This window comes from Triturus cristatus, chromosome 4_1 (genome assembly GCF_964204655.1).
Source record: "Triturus cristatus chromosome 4_1, aTriCri1.1, whole genome shotgun sequence".
NCBI lineage: Eukaryota > Metazoa > Chordata > Amphibia > Caudata > Salamandridae > Triturus > Triturus cristatus.
In genome coordinates this window covers 790,774,293-790,796,900 of record NC_140585.1, presented here as the reverse complement: position 1 = coordinate 790,796,900, position 22,608 = coordinate 790,774,293, and the positions used below count along the sequence as shown (strand labels likewise).

The 22,608-nt window shown below is 42.8% G+C and overlaps 1 protein-coding gene across 1 annotated transcript in view; it reads left to right on the top strand.

The window, feature by feature from the left end:
• AMDHD1 (amidohydrolase domain containing 1) overlaps positions 1–22,608 on the top strand; it is a 193,964-nt gene that overhangs the window by 117,610 nt on the left and 53,746 nt on the right. The window lies entirely within an intron of this gene.

Sequence of the window (22,608 nt, the reverse complement as noted above, 5' to 3'; positions counted from 1 at the left end):
GGATGTAGGCTTACGGCTAGAGCGGTCGACCTCGATTCTGGGGAACCGGGTTCGAGTCTCGGCAACGATGCTCAACATCCTGTGATTCTGGGCAAATCACTTAATCTCCCTGTGCCTAACAAAAATGAATGTGTCCATCTATAACGAAACTGGTGCTAATGTAAAGTGCTCTGATACCAGATGTCTCAGGTCTAGTTCGCGTTATATAAAACTCTTTCTGTTGTGGTTCCTTCTCTGACATTGGAAGCTGTCAAGGGTTGCCTTTGTCTTTTTAGGTCTCGCCTACGCAGCGCACGTGCGCTGCTTAGGGGGGACCTCTTGGAATCGATCCGCTTTTGTCCCCAAAAACGTGCACCCGTTGCATTGCTTTCAATGGCAACGCGTGCATGTTTGGCGATTCCCTTGCGGGAGCGAGCTTTGGCGCCATGTGTTAGCAATTATCGCTCCTGGCGCTGCTCGTTCCCGCAAGGCAAAGGCTGTCCATAGACTTCCGGCTGTGCTCCACGTAAACCTCATTATTACTGCTACTGGGAAGGAAAACAAGCGCGTCGCTTTAACTTTCACTGCTGCACTTGTTATTATCTTGATAACTCTTGTTCAGTTCGTGGGCATGTTATGCATGAAGGCCTTGAATGCTATTCCGAATTACTCTTGACACCTCTGTGACCAACTTATCTGGTGCAGTAAACCGAATCGTTTTGGGATTGGTAGAAATGAAAGGGTTTTCCATGTCGGTTTTAAGCTCGCTGCCCCATCTGTCCAGTCACTCTGTAATATCCTGAAGCAGGAAATGTGAGCAGAGAATCTCCATCTGAGGGGAGAGGCCACCGCCGTCTTCTGGGGCTTTGTTTCTCTCGCATAACTTCTTTTGGTCTTTTGTTCGGGACCCTGTGTGGGAGCAGGACTCCTACGCACCCATCCGGGGCTGTTCCTCATTGCTTCCAGAAATAAAGGCCCCTTGAACTCCTCTGTATGAATATCGGATGTACTGCACGGCGCCTGCGGTTTCACAATGGTTCCAGGTGCCTTAACCCCCGCATTCTCCAGGGAACGCTTCTGGGGGCACCATGGTGAAACCTTTTACTGTGAAGGCAAGCTTGTGAGGACATTGCGTGGTCCATTGCGCTACATCTGGCAGGGACCCCTGTCCCCGCGTACTCATGACCTCGTGCACATGACTGGACCCTTCTGCTCCTTCGCAAAACAAGCAGATTTGTGTTAGCTTTTTGGAATACTGTACTGTGGGTTCTAGGAGGGCGGCCTCTAAAAGTATCCATTTCTGATCGGCATAAGGTTCTTCATATGCATGTTTTTTGGGGCCTGCTAGCCTTAAAGTCTCTGCAGCTGTCTCATTCCTGGGGTTTCAACTTAATGAGGTAGGGGGTGGTGAAATGTGAACTGTCTTTCCAGAGAAGAGAACTAGTTGGCATCGATTTTGCGGGAAAGAAAAAAATGCCCTTTCACAAGACCTACATATAGAACACCCCTATTGAAATTATCGTTTTTTATGGAGTTTACCTTTATCTTTTAAGTCCACACTTCTCCTCCGTTCCTACCTGTTTCCTATAGTTTGTGCCACTTTGTGTTTCTCTTCCCCATCCAGTCCACCTCCTTCACTGTCACTTTTTTGTGGAGGGGGGGGGGGTGGGGGGGTTTGGCAGAGGAGGGTGGACCTTGTTACTAAAATTTGCTCCCATGCGCCTCCTTTTTGAAAATGTGCATTTGTGCAATTTTTTTTCCCTTCGCTCCATGATTGGCATCCACCATTTTGGAACAATAAATAAAATTGGCAGCTAGGTGGTTATCCTGAGTGCGCACCTAATGGTGCATATGCACATGTAGGTAAATACACTGGGCCGTCGTAGTGTTGTGTCTTGACTTAAGGCTTTTTTTTCCAGTGCTAAAAAGCATTGGAAAAGCTAGTAGGCATGAATTGGCAGGAGAATGGAAAGCCCTATTGGTGTTGCCGATGCTTCTAGTTATAGTATTTCTGCACCCTAACTCAAGATTTGAAAGTTGGACTGTGATAGAGTGGAGTATGCATGGTATGGTAACATACTGCTGTTACAGCGAAGACATTTTCAATTGAAATGGCCATCACATTTGCACAGACCTACAGTTTTACTCCTAAAACTATACAGCGCACAAATGATAGTGTGGAAATCTGCATCACCTAGTGTATGAATTTGTTTTGATTCTATTAAAATAGGTTTCCACCACACTTCAGAAATACAAGAGTGGTTCATTTGTGCTTTCCAAATTCTGATATATTTTGAAATAATTCTGCCGTTCATTTACATGCATTTACATTTTTGATGTGTTCTAGAAAAAAGTAACATCCTACAGCCGTTTTACATTCCCATACTCAGCAAGATTGTCACACAAATCCTCTTCCTTTGCAATGGAGACAGTAAACACCAAGCTCCCTGGGAGATGGAGCCTGGATTTTACCCCTCTTTGAAGACACAGCAGATAGTACAAGATAAAAACCAAATTGAAAAGCCTGTTTATTCCTCATTCACTTCTAAACTAAAAGTTATTTTAGTAGTGATTCAGCAGCCGCCCCTCCCACCCCACAGCCCTACTTCTAGTGCCAATGGCATGGGTACGAAATTGAGGAAGAGCATTGTTTAAGTTGTGTTTTATTAGGAAACAGCACTAACAACAAGCATTGTCATAGCCAATAGGTCCTTTGAGTGTTTAGCCATGCAACAGTTGATGTTGTTGCACCAAGGATATTGTGCTGCATAACTAAATACTTATAAGGTCCCAAAAGGGAGACCTATTGGCTATGTCAATGCTTATTTCTAGTGCTGATGTTCAGAACATACCAGTGGGATCAACAGCCTGCCGGCTCTCATGCATTTTACTTAAAGAACCACTTCTGTAACCTTCTCACTTGAAACCTTTTCGAAATCTTATTACAAATGATGCACTGTCATACATGCCAATTTCAAGGACAATCTCATGTGTGAGAAGGGGGCGAGGCCTTGAAGGGGCAGGGCCTCGTGCCAAGAAGTACCTATGAGGCACTTTTGAACACTACCCCGCCCCCATGAACCCTCCTCCCAAAAATAAAAAAGGTTGCTGAGGGTGGTACTGATGTCTGGTGTGTTTTCACACCCCTTAATGGACGTCAGCAGTTCAAAGCCTCGGAAAACGAGCTGGAAAACCACGATTTACAGTGGTGTTCAGCTCATTTTCCCTTCCACATTGTGATATGGGCTCCTCATCGGGAGACTGTGTGATGGGAGTCGATATCATGTGTCACACGGCGGCACCGTGTGAGTTGGCGGGTATGCACTGTATATTCCTTTACTTCATTTCGATAGTATTGCTTGCATTTGTATTTTTCAAACATATTGCCCCAGGAAGATATTTTGCCGGGGGGGGGGGGGGGGGTCATGGCCGTTGCACATAAGTATTGGCAGCTGTTTGGATAGTACAAGGAATACCATATTTTATAAAGACTGTAGTGCTTCTGTCATATCTAGAAGGATATTGGAATGTTGTGACTTTATTAATCAACTTCTGCACCATTCCTGTTGTATTCTCATAATGCACTGTAGGTAGTGCCATACTTTAGCCAATATGTTATATAGGAATATACACATTATAGAGCTCAGTATACCCAAAGGGCATTTTAGACAGGTCTTATGTGAAAGGTGATCTCTCATCAATGCTGTAAGGAGTGATGGCAATGCAAAACAGCCGGGCAATAGGCGATTGCATGAATAGCTGTAATAAGCCTATTACAGTTTTTCAGATACATTTGTCTATGGGTGCCTAAGTACTATTAGAGGTCTGATGGTGGTAGGAAGGTCCTCAGAATACATCTTAAATTGATTGTGTGCTTCTTTTTGGTGTTTTATAACACAATGTCTACATTTAGGATCAGTGAATATTTTCCAGGTATAGTGAGGAAGCTTGAGCAGCCTCTTCAACAAACTAAACAAATCAAGTAAAGCTCATTTACATATGTGGCTTTACCTGGAAGCAGTTCTCAACATGCCCACTAGGTAGCCTGGATCCCAACCTCTTTCTTCTGAATATGAAATACCTGGACGGATTCTCGTGGAAAGTGCTAGCCCTTTATAATAGTGAGGGAATTTATACTGCATAGTTGGCAAACTTAATGACTGCCTCGTGGCACTAAGAGCCAGGCAGACAATTGCCTATGCTTATTTTGTTAGCTCATACAACTGGTTAAGTTCGCTAATACTCTGTTGTTTCTCAAGTGCAAATGAGTGTGCAATCAATTGGCTCAAAAAGGTGAACCTGTACAAAAGTGCATAAAACAGCAAACACTGCACACAGTTATACTAATAATAATGTGCAACTTATAATGCGCGCAGCTACCCTGAAGCGTTTCCCAGAACAGGGCAGATGCAGATCAAATGTCCCAGAACGATGACTTGGAATAGCCAGGTCTTCAGATTTTTGCAAAAGGCGAGTAATGACTTGCAGTTTCTAAGAGCATCAGGCAGAGAATTCCACAATTTTGGACCTAGATAGGCAAAGGAGCAGTCTTTCATACAGGTTAGACGAAACCTTGGGACAGTAAACAAAGCTTGATTCGAGGATCTCAAGGACTGAATAGGCTGGTAAGGAATTACCAGTTCCTGTATGTAACGTGACGTCAAGCCAAGTTTGGCCATAAACATATAACACATTGCTTTAAACTCAATACGTTTGGAAACCTTGAGCCAGTGCAGTTAATAAAACAATTGAGAAACTGAAGCATATTTAGGTAAATGAAAGAGCATCCTAGCAGCAGCATTTTTAACTATCTGCAAACAATAGACAGAGGTCTTATCCATACCCAGGTACAGCACATTGCCATATTCCAATCTGATATGTCTAGAGCCTGACTGACAGTTTTTGAACCGCTAAGGGACCAAAGAATCTTTTTCAGCCATCTAAGGACTGCAAAACAGGTGGTGGTTACTTTAGTCACCTGAGGTTTCATAGAAAGCTTTTCATCAAAAAGAAAGCCCAGACTTTTCACGAAGTGGACAGAGTCCCTAAGGATTCCGGCCAGTGTATCTGGGCCCCAAAGGGAGGCGTTGTAGCCTAGAACCCTGACCTCAGTCTTGAATGAATTTGTAATTATCCATGACAACTTTTTCATCATACCCAGATGCAGCAAAGACTGGTCATGGTTCTGTGTCAATGACAAAGAAAAGATGATCTCTGTATCATCGGCATATGAAAAAAGGGTAAGCCAGCAGCTCTCTATTAGGTCTGCCGAAGGGCTCAGAATAGAACCCCGTGGAACTCTAGAAGTCAAAGCTAGCTATTTGGATCCTACATTAGCCGAAAAGACCTGAAACGTACAGTCCTTCAGGAAAGAAACAAGCTGAACATTCAAGGCCTAATGACTCCAGTCTGTCAGCTAGGATAGAGTGGGACACCATGTCGAATAATACTGCGCTGAAATTCAGCAGAATGAGTGCGGCAGTACTCCCTCATCCAGATATTATCTTAGGTGTTCCGTCACTCCAAGAAGGGAGGACTCCGTATTGTGCCCAGTCCTGAAGCTCGATTGTGAGGAGTGGAGAAAATAATGGGCATCCACAAAAGTAGTGAGCTGGGCATTGACCTGTTTTTCCAAGAGCTTGGAAAAAAACTGGTAACAGGGAGATAGGTCAAAAATTCGACAAGTAAGAAGAATCCAAATTGGCTTTTTCCAAAAGAGGGAGGATCAAATTGTGCTTCCACCTCTGAGGCACTAACCTTTCCCTTAATGATGAATAAAGGAGCTTCAAAATCATAGTTAAGACGGTGGTATCCAGTAATCTCAGCTTATCTGGTGTAAATGGATCCATTGGAGAACCTGATTTAGTAGATTGTAAGGCAGCCTGGAAAGATGCGAAATCCAAAGGAGACTGTTCACTTTATTTGGCGGCACGCTCTGCCTTAGTTGCCGAGTGATTAGCCTTCACTAAAGATGCATTAGTGATATCCGTATTAAGGTTGGAATCTGTCTTCACAGAATCTTATCTAACTGTAAGTGAATATTTGTCACATTTTGAGTGGGAAAAAAAGGGTAACTCATCACATTGGCATTTTGAAAGGAGGGGCATAGGTGAAATCTTACTCGCATCCAATAATTCTTTCCCCACTTTAAAAAGTGTTGTCTGATAATTCTGCGCCTTAGTTAATTTTCCTGTATAGTACGTTAATTTTCCTGTATAGTACGTAGCGCTGACAGACTTGCAGGGAGCATGATTACCTTTTAATGATTCCCTGTATTCGGACTTAGCCTCTGCAGCATATGGATTCCTCCAGCATCTTCCAAACGCTTTGCGGCGTTTCCTTTCTGATCTCAGTACATCAGTGAACCAAGGAGCAGGAGGGGGAGTTCCGCCCACACATTTAATGGTCGTTGGTGGAGTGATATCAATAGCCTCATCAAGCCAGTGATGAACCATAGCTTGATCCAAATCAAACTGTTGTAGAAGAATAGGCTTAGTATTAAGTAACTGCTCATTTACTGCTTAGAGGTTAAGTTTGGACCAATTTCTGACCTTTGATTTCAGGAAAGGCGTGCTGTGGGGAAATGGGAAAGAGCCTTAATCTTGAACCACACAGCAAAGTGGTCAGACCAGCTGAGCTGAAGTGGAGGGTGTATCATCAAGTACGTTATGTTTGATAAAATAGGGTCCAAAAGATGCCTGCAGCAAGAGTAGGCGACGAATTTAAGAGTGCCAAATTTAAAACACCCAAATCCTTAATAAAGGATGTATTTTGGTAGCTATTCAAGTCCTCAAGATGGAGATAAATGTCCCGAAGTAAAGTAAAATTAGCAGGACGCAAAATATGAGGGGCCAGTAAGTCAGGTAGTAGGGAGGTACACCACTTTCCAGGGTACCCCGTAGGACTATAGCTGAAAACCCCAGAGAACGTACATTTCGGAGTAAGGGAAAGTGTGAATGTCAAAGGTTCACAGTCCGGGGTTAGAAGTTCATTAAATTTGCATTTATAGCTTTTAAAACAAGCATTGGCATAGCCAATAGGTCTCGCCTTTGGGACCTTATAAGTGTTTAGCCATGCAACAGTTGCATAACTAAATACTTATAAGGTCCCAAAAGCGAGACCTATTGGCTATGCCAAGCGGCCGCGAAAGTGATCGCGATCAAAACATCAAAGCGGCCGCAAAAGTGAAAAGTAATCACGGTCAAGCGCGGCGCCCGCACACATGCACTGTAGCTCTAGGCTGGCCTGGTAGCACTTTTTGGAGCCCTCTCAAAAAGTCTCGCCAGACCAGCGCATGTGCTGGGTCAGGCGAGACCTAAAAATAATGGCAATTCCTCCGCCTTTTTAGGTCTCGGCTGCGAAGGCTGCGCTTGCGCAGTCTCGCTCCGAGATTTAATGACTTTGAGTGACTTTGAGAAGAGGGGCTTGCACCCGCACCTCTTCTCTCCTGTTCTCCATTGGCTGGCCTCTTAAATGCTGACCAGCCACTGGAGAAGAGGTCCAGTCACTCCGTTGAAGCCCCGTCCTTTTCGGATCGGGGTGCGTGTTTTTTCGTTGCTTTTCGCAGGGCGTGTTTTTCTCTCCTCCAGCCAATGGCAAGAGGAGAGAAAAAGAAACACGCCCCCGAATCCGAAACCGAGGCTGCGTTTCTCCGAGGCAGTTCTTCTCTGCCTCGGAGAAAGGCGGTGGTGTCCCGGCGTTGCTCCCTCACCTGATCTCCTTGTTTAGGACTTGTGCCCTGCGGTTGTCACGCTCGGCAAGGTGGGTGCACATACTGTACCATTCTTAACCACAGAGCCATGCTCTGTCTCAGTCGTGACACGAAAAAACCTCCAGCGGACGTGCGTGAGCTCTGTGCGTGCTGAGGTATTGGCAGATTGGTGAATCCGAGGTAGGGGTGTACGGTCTACAGAGCATACAAGGAACGTCTCTGTCCCAAGAGAAAGGATTTGCGTACTTTCTTCGAAGTATTAAAGCTTCTCCTTTTGAAACCTGGAAAAATGGCATGCCTGCATTGCTCCTCAGTGGGGTATTTGGAAAGTGGAGGTGTGCGTGTATACACGCCCAGTCATCTCTGAACGTTCCTATTTTATTCCACTAGCACAGGATGTTTGTAAAGCAGCTTTTGTTAATATTTTGGACCACCTCCTGCATTTTCCATAATGTGACATGCCAATATGCACCGTTTGGCTTTGAGTCTTGTGCTCTGCTTGGGCTAACGCCTCTCTCCATTTACCCAATGTAAACGCGTGTCGCAATTCGCCATCCCTTAACTCCTTCAAGGATTATCTCTGGAGAAGTGCAACCCCTTCTCTTTTTCACACTCCTTGTACCCGGAAGCCGAAGGGGGAAACCAACCCGCCTCCATTTCCGTTCGGCCTCTTTGGCTTTGCGCGCGGTGTTGTTTCACCGTTTCCCCTAGGGGTCAGACACGACTTCCATGTTCTGTGACCAAGTCTGACCCTGCCAGCGAGCTCATCCATTGTTGTGCCTGGATTTTACAGGTCAGCAAAACACAGGAAGCTCTCAAGGCCTCGTCACGCCCCTCATCCGTCAGCGCGCGTGCAGGCAGACTCCACGCTGCAGAGCGTTTCAGTCAGCGCTCGGCGGAGAGCTAATTAGCGATGTGGTGGGCAGGTGGCGTCATACCGTTCAAAAGATCGCCCTTCCTCCACAGGCTTTCTCTCAAAATTATTTATTGAAAATAAAAGTTGTGGGGTTTTTTTTGCTCACTAGTGGCTCGGCTAAATTATTCAAATTAGATTCTTTCACTTCGACCATATTTACTGTAATAAAACGGAGACCGTTTGGAGTGCAGTTTAGATCTACCTTGTGGGCATTAGTGGAGTAAGATACCTTTTCTCGATAACACCCTTGTTCGACAATTTCTAAGCGCTGTACATAATGGTTGTTAATATCACCGAGTGTAATAGTGCTCGACTAACTAGCCTCAGAAGTATTGAAGGCAGAGTTTGCCCGGACTAAAATCGAAATTGTAACCTTCAAATAACAGCTGATGTCAGCTGTCCGCGTTAACTCACTGAGCCAACGTACCAGCTAGTCACAGGAGACATCCGCTATTTCGACAGCTCGATCAGCATGTGAGCAAAGCGTGGCTTGGCCTGCAACATTGGCAGTTTCTTTTTCTCGCACAGCCCTTTGCCAAAGCCTCTCGCATATGAAGTATGTACAATTCCCAGGGCTTCTTGTAAATTTAGTGGTGCACGGTTCTTAATTAAACTTCAGTTGTGCATTATTTAGCACAGAAAAGTGAAGTAAGGTTTGTTCCACAAAGCGGAGCGCTGCTCCTCTTCTGCACAACTCGTTTGGATCTGCACAGAAAACCATTGGCTGTTGTGGATCTGATACTAATCCACAGTAGTCACCTCTCTGGACCCTGAGGGTTTGTAGGCTGGTATGTAGTTGATCCGATGAAGAGCTGCTCTGTAGGGCTCCACCCGCCTGGCTTGACACTGGCATGCTTTTGTCAGCAGCGCCCTCAAGTTCGAAGAATATTGAATGCTCTTTGGAGTTTTTACAAACCACTGTTGAATTTGTAACCAGGAATTAACTGCTGTTTTTTTTTTTTTACTGGGCCATTATTTCATGATTTTCATTTGGCATTTTCTTACTCCCAATGCTAGGGTAACTGATATTCCTTGTCTAAACGATACTCATTCTGTTGACAGTGGTAGAGGCCTTTGCTTAGTGGCAAGTCTGTCACCCATGCTGGGTTGCAATGAACAAGTTACTGTACTTGATCTGTTCTTGACTAAAATGTCGTCGATAAGGTCACCGGATTTCGAAAACCAAATACAGGTGCATTCCATAAATATAGAAGTAAGACTGTAATGTGCCATCGACCATTGGGCACAGAATGACTTAACCAAAAGTGATCCGTATCATAGAAAACACAGTGAGTCACTGAAAGGAATTGAATGCAACGTTTACACACAGTGTCATCTGTTTAAAGCTTTCTGTTAAGAGCTCTTAACTAATCCTGCACCGAAACATGTGAACTTTCCTCACTCTGGGTTCACTTAGTCACCCTAGTCTGAAAACTGTGACAGACAGTAAAAAAATAGGACTGTTCGGGAAAGTATTGGAGGCCTGGTCACCCCAGTAATGAAAAAAACTGAAATTTGAAAAAGGTGACCGTGCTGATAATTTTTCTTGACATAAAACATATTTTCCTTTGACCAAGTATGTCTAAGTTGCCTTTATAAGTGCAAACAAGGTAGTCATTGTTTTTGAAGAAGCTGGTTCACTAAAGCCACCAGAACCACGGCTAGGCTGAGTTGACTTGTGAGTGCTGCTGGCTGCAGTGTCACCTCTCCTGCTCCGGCACTCTTCACTGTAGAGAACTAGAATGGGTTTCAGTACTGGAGTCTGTGAGGAGCTGAACACGACTTGCGTTTATTTAACGATCATAACACGTGGCCATTGTGACCATAGACTTATTTATCTAGTAGAGTTTATGTAGCACAAACGTAGTCGGGGTTATATAAACATTTGCAGTAAAACAGTCGGGGTACAGAGAAGAACTTCTAAAGTACAAACGGACAGATAAAGTAAAAAGACATCCCTTTACCTGAGCATAAATCACACTATTAACAGTATGTTAATCCAGCCGTTCTTAAGGTGCCTTTTACGGGGGTCCGCAGACCCTTGTGACCCCCAACCATTATCCACTGTCAATCATCGTTATCATGAGCGAAATAAGTTTTTTTTTTTTTTCCTTCTCATACTGGGATAATAGTTTCTGGAGGTAATAATATTTCTTGAAGTGTACTTTATTTCCTCCCCAATGTATTTGATATATGTATTAATAATATCAATAAAGCAGTTCAACAATGTTTTTCCTGAGAAGTTTCTAGTTCAGGGCAGGTGCGTTTGTGCACAGTCACAGTTCACATTCAAACATGCTCAGACCTTGAACTAGCAATCTGCTTCTGATTAAAAACACTTTTGTATTGTTTACGATTTTATAGAAATGCTATGAATCTTCACACAGAGAGCCAGCATTCTAACCACTCAGTGATCTATGCATGTACAAACCGGTGGACTCCCCAGGAGGCCCCCAGGCTGCATTTTCCATCAGACACTGCCTTTAATAATCAGGCACTTAAGGACTCCAAGCACCTAACATTTTCCAATTGGAAAAGGATCATGCCTCAACTTTTCAGGAGGGGGGAGGGGCGAGAATTTGACAGGCGCCATGAGGGAAAATTAAATAATTCATTTTCCCTCGTCGTAGATCTACAGAAATCCCCCCCCTCCCCCCCCCCCCCCCCCCACCGCACCACCCCTCCTGCCCAGCCCACCGCTCTTACCGGCATGGGCCGCGGCTGCCCTTAAGCTCTGATGACAATTTTATCAGTGGCCCAAGAAGCAAGTCGGTTGCCTTGTGCCTCCTAAAAACAAGAATTTACAATGCAATGGTCTCGGCATTGGTAAAGTTAGAGCTATTGGCATTGCTCATGACATTATTTTTGTTTATGTTTTTGTTTTTAAAACATTTAAAGAAACGGCATTGTTATTTACAATGTCAATAGCTTAATCACTCTCAAATGCGAGACCTATTGCATTTGCACCCACACACAGAGCCACCTACACACACACTGATTAAGCTATTGACATTGTAAATAACAATGCCGTTTCTCTACATGTTTTAAAAACAAAAACATAAACAAAAATAATGTCATGAGCAATGCCTATAGCTCTAACTTTAACAATGCCGAGACCGTTGCATTGTAAATGCTTGTTATATCTTGTCTATCTATACTAGCTAAAGAAATATTAGCAGGAAGTGCCGCAATAATGTCGGGCAGAGAACCTGAATGTAACCAGGTCACAGTTATTGGTCTTTACTCACTAAAACCGAGAGTGGGAGCAAAAAGGGTTTCTTTTTCTGAAATAATGTTTGTTCTTCTGCTCTATGGAATAAACTTGTCTTCCTTCATTCGAGCAGCATCTTGAAACCTCCGATGCGGCACAAGTTGTGCAAGGCTTAAATCAAATAATGTATTGGTTACATGCCCTTTACCAGCAGTGTCTGGCAATAGTGTAAAATCCGCCGAACTTAATCCATACAATGTTACTCATTTTATTAGCTTTGGAATGATGCATAACTTAGTTGCACATGAGACGTTAAGGTTTCCCGCTGATTTATAGCAGACCTAGTTACCCCCACGAGAAGCCTTCTTGTCACTTCTGCCGAGCAGGCTGCTCTAGATAGCAAATCGTGTTTATAGTGTTTTATCAAACCACAAAATGTGTCCATCTGACATCCCTGGTGCAGAGCGACAAAGAGAACTTAACATATATCCGGATCTTCAAAGCTGACCTCAAATCGCTTCTCTTCCAAAGACACTTTCAGAACTAATACCTTCATTCTCAGACCCCTCTAGGAAGTTCGTTCATCGTTGTAAATGTGTAATTTTTTCTTGTACATTCCCCACCCTTGCTTTATGTGTTTAATATTGTGTTCTTGCCTTCTGTGGTTGTATCCTACTTCTTCTAGTCTCCTGTTTATTTTTGTAACGTTCTATTTTGTAACATTTCTCTCATGTAACTTAACTGGTCCTATTGTGCAGCGCCCTGACACCTTCGGGTAAAGTCCGCGCTATATAAAAATGCATTCAATAAATATAAATATTGAGGAGGATGCCAATTGAGCAGATCAGGCCTAGTTATTACCCTCGTAGCCTTTGATTTGGGTAAGTTAGCAAGAAGTAAATGTAGAGTTAGTTTGGACTAATATTAACATTAAAACAAACCCAATTGTAGTTCAAAAGTCGTTTTTAAACATCCAAATATGTAAACGAGTGCTTAACCTATGTCCCAATAAAGAAGAACTCCCCCATGAAGCGAATTCCTGCGGCCAATGGCTAATCCGGGTGTGTACGGGCTGTAAAGGTGGCCGCGTGCCGGAGCCCTCCTCGACCTTCGGGAGGGTTAGCGCCTGTTTGTGGCTCACCGCAGGAGATATCGGAGATAGGTTATCAGCAGCCGTGTTTGGGGAGGCGTTTCCGAGGTTAAAGTTTGCTATTTTTCTTTGGTGTTGTGGCACTGAGTTTTGACTGATTGTATTATTATTTCAGAACCACATGTGAAGTTCCCTGAGCCTGTGAAAGTAGTTTATTGTGTTTATTTTGCACGTCAGCAAGCTTCGCCGGAATCTCACTAAGTGATTGTGACACTGGCACGAGGAATCCCGCCCGGAGGGATGGCATTCACGCATGGCTGCCGTGTCTCACCGAGCTCCGTCACTGCACATTTAAAACCGACAAAAGGCAATGATGCTGTGGGTTCCTTCCTGAACCCCTGGCTGCCTTTCATAATGCGAGACAATCAATAACATTACACCGACTTCAATCCTAAGCCAAGTTCTGGAACAGACTCTTTCCTAAAACATGATTAATAAAGTCAAGCTGCACCAGTGCCCTCAGCGATTAAATATGAAGGGTCTATTGATCTCCTATTTGTCAACATTCCTTTTTAATATCCATAGCACACCGTTGTCGCTGCTTGATGTACGAAGTTAGACGCACGATGCGTTTAAAGTTTACTCAATCTAAAGACGGAGATATAGCCCTGCCCTCTTTCCAGAAGGCAATCCGAGCCTAGAGGAAGTAAACTTCACTACAAGTGAATGGTTTCACCCTTGGAGAAAGTCTCTGAACTGTCTCTAAGGAGGGCAGACAGGAAGGGTCTTGTTTCCCCCACAAGTAGCAAACAAGCATTTGCAATGCAATAGGTCTCGCATTTATAAGAGTTTGAGCTATTGGCATTGTAAAATTACAATGCCTTTTATTTATGTTTTGGTTTTAAAACAAATAAAAGGTATTGTCATTTACAATGTCAGTAGCATAAACTCGGATAAAAGCAGTGTGCGGCGTGCAGCAGTGTGCGGCGTGCAGCAGTGTGCGGCGTGCAGCAGTGTTTCGTGTAGCAGTGTGAGGCATGCAGCACTGTGACGTGCAGCAGTGTGCGGCGTGCAGCAGTGTGTTGCATGCAGCAGTGTGCGGCGTGCAGCAGTGTTTCATGTAGCAGTGTGAGGCATGCAGCACTGTGGCGTGCAGCGGCGTGCAGCAGTGTGCGGCGTGCAGCAGTGTGCTGCGTGCAGCAGTGTTGTGCAGCATGCAGCAGTGAGTAATGCAGCAGTGTGCAGCAGTGTGTGGCATGCAGCAGTGTGCCGGTTGCATCAGTGTGTGCCGTGCAGCAGTGTGTGGCGTGCAGCAATGTTTCGTGTAGCAGTGTGTGGCGTGCAGCAGTGTGCGGCGTGCAGCAGTGTGCGGCGTGCAGCAGTGTGCGGCATGCAGCAGTGTGCGGCGTGCAGCAGTGTGAGGCGTGCAGCAGTGTGTGGCGTGCAGCGGCATGCAGCAGTGTGAGGCGTGCAGCAGTGTGAGGCGTGCAGCAGTGTGAGGCGTGCAGGAGTGTGTGGCGTGCAGCAGAGACACATGGAGGGTGAGGAGAGACACGTGGAGGGTGAGGAGAGACACGTGTAGGGTGAGGAGAGACACGTGTAGGTGGTGCAGATTGGGGTGTACAAATTCTCCCCACTTCCACAGATAGAGTAAATTCACAGATACACGCACATACACTCATCATACGCTTGGGCCCATTTCACTAACATGCACTCAGATTACACTATTAGCACTAAACCTGTGGGAAGAAAACCTTCTAAACACCCTGCATCTACACACATGGTCGATAAGACCTAATTGACACTGTCTCGAATCATGATTTAACTAATAATAATCAACAATAATCAAAATAGAGTACTCAATAATTGACAAGAAATAATAACCAACACTGTATTTAAAATTATGATTCTTTATCTAAAATTAGTTCAAATGGAAATCAATCAATCAAAATAAATCATTATTCTCATAATTACCTATGCTAGCTAAATGTCAGAATGGGTCAGGACAGGTCTCTCAGTAAAAGTCTCCTGAGTCGCCGTCCTCACAGCATAAATCCTCACCAACGCAGGTTTGGGAAGAAGTGGCAAAGTGGCAAAAACCCTCTCTAGGCTAACAATATTTATAATAATTCTAACAATAGAAGGCAACATAAAATGTTTTCGATATCCGCTGAACCACTGAGCAAAGCGAGCAGGAAAGGATGTAGCATCGCTACATTTGGAAAATCTCCGCTCAGAAAAATCACAAAAATAAAAAGACGGAACACGGAACTAGATTTGAAAAAGTATCTTCTCATGTTCACATTTCCTCGGAACCAGCATTATGATCTCAGAGTTCATTCATTATGGCTCCTTTGTCCTCCAAGGTTGCTCAGATGTATCTGGATATTTGCCCAGAACTGCTGTCCTCACGGAAAACTTTAACCAGGCGAAGACTGTGGTCAGATGACTCTCGACCATGTTCAGCAAGGCCTTCTCATCACAAATCATTCACTCGAGGCCAGGCTGCAAACAGCAGCCATTTTATACTAGGCCAGAACGTATCATCTTAATTAAAAGAGACAAAAACAACGTTACCACAGCATAGTGATTAAACAGTGTTAACCCCACTAATACCCTTATGTGTATGTAATTATCTAGCCTTTGCAACACAAGAAAAGCATTAGTACATGACATTTAAAAAGCGTTTTTCGTGCTTTAAATAAACAGCACTCAGCAACATTTATTAATAAAACATGCACATTAATAAACGACACAAAAGCATCCCCACGTATAATTTTCTCCTGTTAGTTTATATTGATTAGTCAGAACATTTACACAAAACAAATAATTAATAGTTAAAAATTAATATTTTATTAATCGACAAATAGACAAACCAGAGCTTAAAAACCCAATAGATTTTCAACAGAAAACTCTGCTCCAGCAATCCCCCCTTTATCACCAAATAAACACCCCAAAAAAAAATTAGTAAAATTTTAATCCCAATTTTTAGGAGAAACTGGAAATGTCTTTTTCTTATACACAACACTAGACACCAGACTCCCTTTCATCATCCCTCTTTGTCTCCAAATAAACACTCTCCCTCAATTCTTCTAATTCTATTTCTTGTGGATCTCTTTTTCTTTTATTTCTCCTTTCAATATTTCTTTTAATCAATTTCTTTTTCCCTCCCCTGTTTTTACAACACAAACACACCAATCTTAGTATCAATAAAGCAACAATTATACAAGTCAAAGGAAACAATATCTTACCTATAATAGTACTACCTATTTTTGCAATAAAACTCTTAACAGCAACTATTTTATTAGCTATTTTAGTCCAAATACTCTCAGCTTTCAGTGGTACTAATTCTTCATGCAAATCAGTAATATTTTTTATATAGACCTTTAGGTCTTTGCTTTCATCTGGAATGTAAGTGCAGCAATGTTGAACTTTCAATATTCCACAGACCCCACCCTCTTTGTCCAATAAAATATCAAGGGCAAGTCGATTTTGCATAGACATGGTACGTACGGCAATCAATTCCGTATTCACCAAAACAAACCCTCCAGCGGTATTTGTCGATAAGCGATCCACCACTGTTGACAGTTTCCGAATTCCATATGCATTCAAAGAAATTCCCACTGCTGGAATTAAAGCTCCAAAAATGTCACCCACTATTTCTGACCAAGTTTCTCTCTTAAAACGTGTTAGTAAATTAATATGTTCTACATCTTCTATTCTATCTATATGAAAAATCTTTGGAAAGACCTGGCCCACATAACATGTGCCATACCAATGGTCAGGCAACTTGTAATAAGCCTTGTTCCCACAAACATAATACACTCCTGGGAAAACTGGATCCTCTCCTCCTCTAAAACCCCATCCTGTCGCAATGAAGTATGTATCATGACACTCACTAGTCCCAACAAAGTATGTATCATATTGGGATTTCTTTCTTTTATGCACAGCTTACCCTTCTGTGGTGCATCTAAAGCTAAAGTTGGACTAGCTCCATTTCTCAATTCTTTTCCCATCTCAATGTCCCAAATTGTCTCACTCACTTTATATTTCCCTGCCTTTTCATGCATGCTCAATCTCCTTTCCTCCACCATGTTTAGGAAAGCTTTCTCCTCTTCTTTCAAACTACAAGTTAAATTATTCTTAAAAATGTAATCTAATGTTAATTCTTCTTTCTCAATAAAAATCTCACCAAAAATGTTAGCTTCTTTAGCTGGATTCAGCTTTTCTTTCAGTGGCAATTGCCCAAAAATACTATCTTTGTTAGACATCTTATAATCTATTTTCCCTAGCAAATAAAAAACACTACTCAACACACTACAAGAAATTCCATACGTAGCTGGTAAATGGTGATAAGTAACACCCTCTGAAACGGATGCAGGTAATTGCATACAAACGTAGCAATCCCTCACTTCCATTGTCTTCACATATTCGTACAACAACTTTGAAAAAACATTGCTAGAAAAATCATTAATTGACCTATCTTTATGCATGTAAGTATTACTAATTCTAGTTGGAACTACTTTTTGTGAACTTTTCTCTACATTAGTCTCATTCTCAGTATGTATTTCAAATGTACCTATTGAAATTCTAAATGTAACTAATAAAGCTAAAACACCCCATAGTAGCATTAATAATCCCGTACAGCAACAGCACATTCTACACCATCTTTTCAAGAAGGCACATCTACTTAGATTATTCTCTATGTTAGCCATTTTACTACTTTGACCGTGTCTTTTGACTTAGCCTCTACTACTCCACTACTGTATTACTCTTTATTTCTGGATTACTTCAAACAGCTGAATTTCAGACTTTCTCCTTTTCACTTTTCTCCAAGTGATTCCTTCAGTTCACTCAATTTGGATATTCATCACTTTTCACTCCTTCTTCTTCAGCAACATCAAATTGTATCAGATCATCAACAACATCCTGTGCATCTGACTCTTCTCCAATGTCAGTCAGGATAACTTTTAAGATTCCAACAGATTTGTCCTTTTCCTCAACCACTTTTCTCAAGATCCCCTCCGTATTGTCTCGATTCACTGTTTCTTCTTCTTCTCCTCCTTCAGACAGTGCCACATAAGACCATTCCGGTGATCTGTACTTTTGGTTGGGTTTTCTAATTCTCTTTATCTCCTCAGGTTCTCTTAACTCCTTTTGCTCCTTCCTTTTTACTTCGTTTTGACTCAACACCTCATTCACTTGTTCAGCTTTCGATGTATTTGCTCTTATCAGTCTGTATCTTAGCCTCTTTACTCTGTTGTTAGGCCAAAAATCTCCTCTTACAACCTTTTTCGGTCTCGTTTCTGTATTATTTCTTTCTCCAATCCAAGTTCTCTTTCTCAGAACTCGACCTTCTGATTTTTCATTCTCACTTTCATCCGATTCTGTTTCAAATGCCTCTTGTGCTTCAGCAGTTTTCTTTCGCTCCACAGTCTTTTTCACCACTATTTGAGACTTCCCTACTTCTTTCCCTCCTCGAGTCTCCGACACGCAATCTTCTTGCTGTCTACTTGTCCCTTCACCTAGCTTATCATGAATGTTCCCTACACCTCCTCGGGGGTCTTCCGCAATCTGTCCCTCTCTATCTTCTTCTGACCCTACTTCTTCAGGTATAATCTCAAGTGGTTCTTCAATCTCCTCCTCTTCTGATTCAGGAGTAATTTCTGTGGATCTGCTTTTTTCTCTTCTTTTTTTTCCACTGTTTGTTCGAACTTCAGGCTCTCTTACAGAATCTGATCTCCCTTCTGAGACTCCCAATGGTTCTCTTGAAGTCTTTTCTGCTTCTTTTCCTGAACTTTGATTTTTTTCTCACTGGTTCTGGGTCTTCATCATCACTGGAATCTGATTCTTCAAAATACTCCTTGCCAGTCCCATCCTTTGGGTTTGGAACTCTCAGAGTATGACTCGCATGTACCCAGTTTTTCACACCAGCACACTTCACTGCAGTTGTTGTAGTCAAAATAACTTGTCTTGGTCTTCCCCACCTTGGAACCAAGCAGTTTCTTCTTCTGTGTACTTTAATCCTCACCCAGTCCCCTGGACTCAGATCATGAGCTTGCTTCTTCTCAAGTGTGGTAGCTTCTTCTCCAACCTGGTGAAACACAGAATGAACTGCGTCAGCCAGGCCTTTACAGTAATCCAAAATCATGTCATCAGTTATTGTCATCAACTTATTGACAGGCACATATGCATGTCGCATTGCGCGTCCCATCAAGATTTCGTGCGGACTTAACCCAGTAGTTCTATCTGGAGTAGATCTAATAGTCATTAGTACTAGAGGCAAGACATCAGGCCATTTCATTCCAGTGGCTAAACACATCTTACCAATCCTGTTCTTGATTGTGCCATTTATCTGCTCAACAACACCAGAAGCCTCTGGCCTGTATGCACAATGTAGCTTTTGCTGTATGCCCAATGCTTCACAAATCAAACTCATGAGCTCATTATAGAAGTGTCCACCTCTATCAGACTCAATCGTTACTGGAAACCCGTACCTAGGAATCAACTCTCTTAACAGTAACTTTGCCACTGTTATTCCATCATTTCTCCTAGTCGAATAGGCCTCCACCCATCTTGAAAACAAACAGACTACCACTAGAACATACCTCAGTCTGTTCACTTGGGGAATTTCAATGAAATCTACCTGCATTCTCGTGAAAGGACCACCTTCTCTACCTATTGTTCCCAGACTCACCACTGTCTTTTTCCCAGTGTTAAATTGCTGGCAAATCAAACATCTCTGACAGATGCTCTCTGCAATTGTCCTGAACTTTGCATTGTACCAAGTCTGTTTAAAAGACCTGATCATCGCATCCCTTCCCAAATGTCCCTGACCATGATACATCCTTGCCATTGTCGACAGCATGGAATTAGGCATGACTGGTCTGCCATCTCTATAGACCCAAACATGGTCTGTTTCTCTTGGGGCACAACCTGCCTTGATCCAGTCTTTCTTTTCTTCCTTTCCTGCCTCATCCTGCAACTGTTTCACTTCATCCCACGTTTCTAGGACATTAGTAAACATCACAGAACAAAAAGACATTTCTCCTTCTCGTTCCCTATTAATCGAGTGATTGTTCTTAGCACAATATTGTGCAATGTCGTTAGCAAATCTATTGCCAACAGTCACAAAATCATCTCCTTGTCCATGAGCAGCACATTTCACAACTGCTAATTCTTTAGGCAGCTGTATCGCCTCAAGCAATTTCCCAATCACTTCAGCATTCTTTATTGGAGTCCCACTCGACGTCAAGAAACCTCTCTGTAGCCAAAGTTGGCCAAAATCATGCACAACTCCAAATCCATACTGACTATCAGTCATCACAGTCACTCTCAGATCTTTCCCAATCTCACAAGCTTTCGTCAATGCCACCAATTCTGCAACTTGTGCAGATTTCACTCCTTTCAATGGTGATGCTTCCATTACTTCTGAAACCTTGCACACTGCATATGCTGCACTCAGCACACCCTCATCATTCCTCAGGCATGATCCATCTACAAACAGCACATGATCACTCTCAAGTAAGGGAAGATCCCTTATGTCTGGTCTCGGTTTTGTACAGTAATCCAGCACATCCAAACAATTGTGATCATCTTCTGTCTTCACACCCACATTTTCAATATCCGGCAACAATGTCGCTGGATTCACATTCACACATCTCTCCAGAGTCACATTTGATGCTCCCAGAATGACTTTCTCATATTTAGTCAGCCGACTATGTGACATATATTGAGTTCTGCTTCTTGTCAAAAGAATTGCCACATTATGAGGTACGAATACCCTTACAGGATATCCCATTATGATTCCCTCACTCTGTTCCAAACTTCTACATGTTGCAGCCACAGATTTCAGACAACCTGGTAAACCCACAGCTACAGGGTCAAGTGTCGATGAGAAGTACGCAATAGGCCTTCTCAGTAATCCATGTTTCTGAATTAACACTGAAAGTGCACATCCATTTCTTTCACTATAGTACAATTCAAACTCTTTCTCATAGTCTGGCATACCCAAAGCAGGGGCTTCACACATTCTGCTCTTCAGCTCCTCAAATGCTGCCATTTGTTCTCCATCTAGTTCCAATGGATCTGTCATTTCACTTTTTGTCAGCTTAATCAGTGGCTTTGCTATCAGCGAGAAATTAATTATCCACTGACGACAATAACCCACCATTCCCAGGAACATTCTCACTTCCCTCTGGGTCTTTGGGGCTTTCATTTCTCTGATAATTTTGATCCTGTCATCAGTCACTTTTCTCAGACCTTTTTCAATATTGTGTCCAAGATAATGCACCTCTTTCTTGCAAAATTGCAATTTAGCTGGAGATACCTTTAACCCTCCATCTGCCAGATGATTCAGTAAAGCTATGGTATCTACTTCACAAGCTTCACGTGTTTTTGATGCCACTAGTAGGTCATCAATATATTGCACTAGCACTGAGTTTTCAGGCATGATCAAACTCTCTAATGACTTTTTCAATAACTGATTGAATATCGAAGGACTCTCCGTATACCCCTGTGGGATACGACACCATGCTAAAATACGCTGGCCAAACCTAAATGCAAAAATCGGCTGGCTGTCATGATGCATTGGAATTGAAAAGAAAGCATGACACAAATCAATCACTGTGTACCACTCAGCATCATGTGGAATCTGATACAAAATCACTGACGGATTTGGCACGATAGGACAACATGCCACCACAATTTGATTAACTTTTCTCAAATCCTGTACAATCCTGAACTTCCCATTAGGTTTCTTTAGTCCCATTATCGGTGAGTTACACGGGCTACTCAATAATTCTCTTAAAACTCCTTGCTGAATCATTTTCTCAATTATAGGAGTTATTCCCTCAATTATTTCTGGTGTCATTTTGTACTGAGGAATGTTAGGATAAGTAATTCCTTCTTTCACTGCAATTTTCACAGGATCTACATTATTCATCAATCCCACATCTTCTCCAGTAAAATCCCAAACTGTCCTTTTCACTGTGTCTCAACTCTTGAGGCAAATCCTCCGGATCAAACACAGCATATGCACCAATTAACTCACTCTCTCTATTTTCTAGAGTCACTCGGTACAAAACATCCTCATCTGGTGTTTCAAAAGCTATTCCATCCAGTGTACAAAAAATTGTACAATTCATCTTACAAAGTAGATCCCTACCTAACAGGTTCACTGGACTAGTGTCACAGACAATAAATCTGTGCATGTCTGAAAATTTCCCTATTTGTACTCTTACTGGTTCAGTAAGACGTGTCTTGATTTGTGTATTGGCTACACCAACTACTTGGATTGCTTCATCCGAGAGAGGAAGATTTTTAATATCTGTTGACCTGACAGTTGATCTTGTTGCACCTGTGTCTACTAAAAAAAGTAACACCTTCTTCATTTATTTTCCCATCCACAAATGGTCCTGCCTGGTCTATTTCTAGAGTTGCACCAAGTATGCACTCTTCCTCCTCTCTTCGGCACCGTCAATAATCACCTTCAGACTCACTCCCTTCATTCTTTAACAAGTACTGCTGTACCTGGCTAGAACGCCTTGGTTTGTTTACCTGCTCATCATAGTAGAATCCCGAATCCTTATTATACTTTTGTGATCCTCTATTCTGCGGCAAGGGCGGTTTTGGCTCTTGACTCTGCTGTTTCACAACAGAAAGTTGTTGCTGCTGTCGATTATTCCCTTCGTTCTGCACCT